This window comes from Brassica napus, chromosome A9 (assembly GCF_020379485.1).
Source record: "Brassica napus cultivar Da-Ae chromosome A9, Da-Ae, whole genome shotgun sequence".
NCBI lineage: Eukaryota > Viridiplantae > Streptophyta > Magnoliopsida > Brassicales > Brassicaceae > Brassica > Brassica napus.
The window spans coordinates 31,713,173-31,717,289 of record NC_063442.1 but is presented as its reverse complement, the minus strand read 5'-3'; the positions used below and the strand labels follow the sequence as shown (position 1 = coordinate 31,717,289).

At 33.3% G+C, this 4,117-nt stretch overlaps 1 long non-coding RNA gene across 9 annotated transcripts; it reads left to right on the top strand.

Moving 5' to 3' along the window:
* The first annotated feature begins 1,137 nt into the window (after positions 1-1,137).
* On the top strand, positions 1,138-3,570 carry LOC106451237. 9 transcript variants are annotated; one of them, XR_002653905.2, is made up of 4 exons: positions 1,138-1,497; positions 1,652-1,659; positions 1,844-2,444; positions 2,516-3,570. It is a non-coding gene; the product is annotated as an uncharacterized LOC106451237 (long non-coding RNA). The 9 variants fall into 9 exon arrangements; XR_001289535.3 differs by having other exon boundaries at positions 1,652-2,256; positions 2,330-2,439; XR_001289530.3 differs by having other exon boundaries at positions 1,652-2,256; positions 2,330-2,444.
* The last annotated feature ends 547 nt before the right edge of the window (positions 3,571-4,117 follow it).

Sequence of the window (4,117 nt, the reverse complement as noted above, 5' to 3'; positions counted from 1 at the left end):
TTCTAAACCCTACCTAACCCTAAACCCTTTCTAACCCTAAACCCTACCTAACCCTAAACCCTGCCTAACCCTAAAAACCCTACCTAGCCCTAAAAACCCTACCTAACCCTAAACCCTAAACCCTGCCTAAACCTAACCCTAAAACCCTACCTAAACCTAACCCTAAAACCCTACCTAAACCTAACCATAAATCTCATCTAATCCTAAAACTCTACCAACCCTAAACACTAAAAAATAATCTCAAAACTTAAAGCTAAAAAAACCTAAACTGTCGCTATGTAATTTGTTGTTGTGATATTCAAATAACAAATTACATAGCGGATTTTAAATCTTACATCCATTATTTTAATTGCCAAAATATTTTGAAAGTTGTATCTTATGAATAAAAAAAGTAAATTATATTTTAATAACGTTAAATTTTGATAAAATAGAATGAAAACTATTATCATAAATAAATAAAGAATTTTGATGAAATTTGAAAATCTTCCGAATCAATAACAATTAATTAGTAATATTTCAAAAACCCTTAAACTATTATAGCAGTAGAATCTCAAAAAAAAAAAAATTAAAGTTCTCAAACATTTATTTGTCAATAACCATCTTTAAATCTTTGCTCATTCAAAAAAATAATATTCTTTACATAAATTGGAAACAAGTTTTTTTTTTGACTAGAGACCCAAGTTTAAATTATACCACTAAAATATTTTAATATTTAATTGTTCAGAAATAACAAGTTAATGTTCTTAAAACAATAACCATCCTTAAATCTTTGCTCATTCAAAAAAATAATATTCTTTACATAAAAATTGGAAACAAGTTTTGTTTTTTTGACTAGAGACCCAAGTTTAAATTATACCACTAAAATATTTTAATATTTAATTGTTCAAAAATATATATATTTATATATTCGAGAGTAGACAATGCATAGATGATACTAAATTGATCGCAAGAATTTTTTTTGGAAAACACAATATAACTAGTCTTATTATATAAAGAAGAGATTGACTCTCTTCTTAGGCTGCCACCTCACAAAATAGGTCAAGGAGAGTATGACACCTGTCCAACTCTAAAAAACTTTGTTGCTTTTCGTTTGGTTTGTTTATGGGCTTTTATAAATGACGATGTGGGCTTGGATTAAAATAACAAAAGTTAAATCCAACACATTTACCTTTGTCTTCTCGCCTTCGACCACGACGATAGCAACTTTGATATCTAGGGTTCATCTTCGTCATCTTCTTCGATCGATGACGGCTTAAGCCCACAGTAAAGTTTCAAGAGATTGTGTGAGGCGAATAGTCGGAAGGAATCTCTAGCTCGAGCTTTCTTCACGTCATTCTGGCTGATGTTCTTCTCCTCCAAGACCTCCAAGACGTTACAAGATGCATTGATTCATCACCATTAACAACCATATTCACTTCTTCTACCCACGATCATCATAATTAATCATTCAATCTTCTAATCTCTTCCAGGCGGTTGATTTCAACCTATAAAAAAAAGGTCAGCCTTCATCCCCTTAGCATCATCATCACAATTCTTAATAATTTTAGAAACTTATATCTGAATCTTTATTTCCACTCTTTGTGAGAATTTAATCTCAGATATATTCAGACTTTTGTGTTTAAACTTCTTTTCTTTATTTTTTTTTCTGCAGACGTGTGTGTGAGTTTCTATCCATTATGATGGATGCAAGAGAAAAATCTGGAAAAATTTGAGCAAAATCGAGAATATAAACATTGTCTCTTCATATTTGTTGCTTCTTTAATTATTTTTCATAGACGATGATATACATTAACATTTTTTTCTTTACTAATTAACTAACTGACTAACAATTGTGACTATTTAGGTGTATATACAGCGAACATTGACGTGAAGCAAAAGAAAGTAACGGTTGTTGGAAACGTAGAGCCGTGGATTTTGATCAAGAAGAGCGTGTAAGCAAGTAGACACGCCCAGGTTTGGCCGTCGACAAAAACGATTATAATTACCAGAAAGTAAGGCACATATCATAGAGTTTATATGAAAATCAACCTTTTGTATCTCCATTCTTAATAGTTCATTCTACTAAATATCTACTTATGTTCCTTTGCTTACGTATATACCTCACCCGGTGCTTTATCTGTTATATATCAACAAGCATTCAAAAGAAACCAAAATTTCCAGTCATGCAAACCACCAGTGTTTCATCACAAGATGATTCTGATGACGATTTGGAGACTCAGAAACAACATAATAGAGATCTTGCCGACGTAGAGCATGGTAGGAGGTGCAAATCTTGATTTCTATATCTTAGCATTTTTCTGATTATCATTCTGAATCTCGATATATATAGAGATACTTTCGACTTGGAAGTATTACGAGATATTTAAGTGATCATAACACACCAGAAACGCATAATTAAAAGGGAGTTGTCTACTTGGGCATAAAAAACTGAACTGTGAAGTAAGGTATTGAATTATGAGTATTCTTTCTGGCTCTCTCATAATTATACTGAAAGATTTCCTTGTGGTTTCTTCAGATGTCCAGTGGAAGAAGTGAACCCAATCTTAACATCTTTTCCAACAATTTGAGTTCGGGATGTGGTGACATCACATGCGAAAGGATACTTTACTGCTTCAGCCATCTATAATTTCTGCTACAGACATTTTAGAAACATTGGCAATTTGGCACCAAGAGCAAGTGACTGGTGTAGATGTTTAAGAACTGAGGCAAACTTGGGAGGATGCATATGAACTGCTGCTCCCGCCTCAATACACCAAACCGAGCGTTCGTGCAATGGAAGACCAATATTTTGAAGAATGTGCTGTGAGTTTATATTTACATGTTTTCTCAGCTGGACGTTTAACTGTATTTTCTGTTTTTGTGTCATGGGTCTGGTTGATTCTTTATTTGGAAAAACAGCAAGGAAACTCTCAAAAGGAAAAGAAAGACACCCGCTGTATGAGAGTGATTTTGTGTTTGTGATTGTTCTTACACTAATATGTTTTGTAGATCGATTGATTGTTGAAGTTATGTCTACAAATGGACTCTGATGAGTATGAGTGCCTGGAGAACAAAGACGGGGATGGTTGGTGATGAAAAAGCCAAATCTGAAGTAAAATAGAGGACTAGAAGCGCAAGCATATGAGAGACGGAGACAAGGATGGTCGATGTTCTGAGCCGTTGAGGTTGCACTACCATTCATGATCTAGAGACAGACAGGGATATGCATATATAGGTATCCAGGAGCATAGAGACGAGAGAGTTAAAGAGCTCGCAAAAGGGTGGAGATGAGAAGATATAAAGGGAAAGAGAGAGTGGCTCTTATTTTTCATGCACTGCAGAAGCAGGTGAATAACTCAGAAACATGCTACAGAAACATGTGAACAACTTATCCTCTTCCTCTGTTTCTTTCCGGCCCCTTCATTTTAACAAAACCCTAAAATGCAGAGATTCCACTTTATTAGTTAAGAATGTTAAGCTGCTACATAGGTTTGATTGGGTCATCAAGTGTTTGTTTCTATTCTAAGAATAAAATGTTTATCACCTGTTTGATTAATTGCTTCTGAAGAAAATGAATTGACTTCTGATTTATTATTGTATTTATATGGTTTTCGGGATTATAAGGGTGAACTTTGAAGAAAGCTCATAAATTCTCTATTCAATGAGCTTAAAACTTCATGAGCCAAACAGCAACAGCAAAGATTTTGTTCTTCAATGAAATTGTATTTGGTTTCGACAGTGCAAAATTGGTTTTATACTGATACACATTGGGCTTGAGATAAACATTACTGAAATCTTAATACAATATTGCTCTGTAAAGCAAATTTAGTTAACGTAGTGTGCAAGACTAACTAATCGTTTTATTTTATCATATATGCCTTCCGGTTCCGTATGAACAACTAAAATCCAAAATGAACAACACTAGAACACAAATGTGAATTTATTAGAAATATGTAAATTATAGTAACAGTTAAAAGTCATTATTTCTATTGATTATGTACTTTAAATTAAAAATGAGGAAAACCAAATTTATAACAACAAAACGTCTTGGTCACGTACTAATACAATATAATTTGTACAAAGATGAATGCAATGCCAAACGAGTGAAAGGCCCTAGAAACCTACCAAACATCACGAT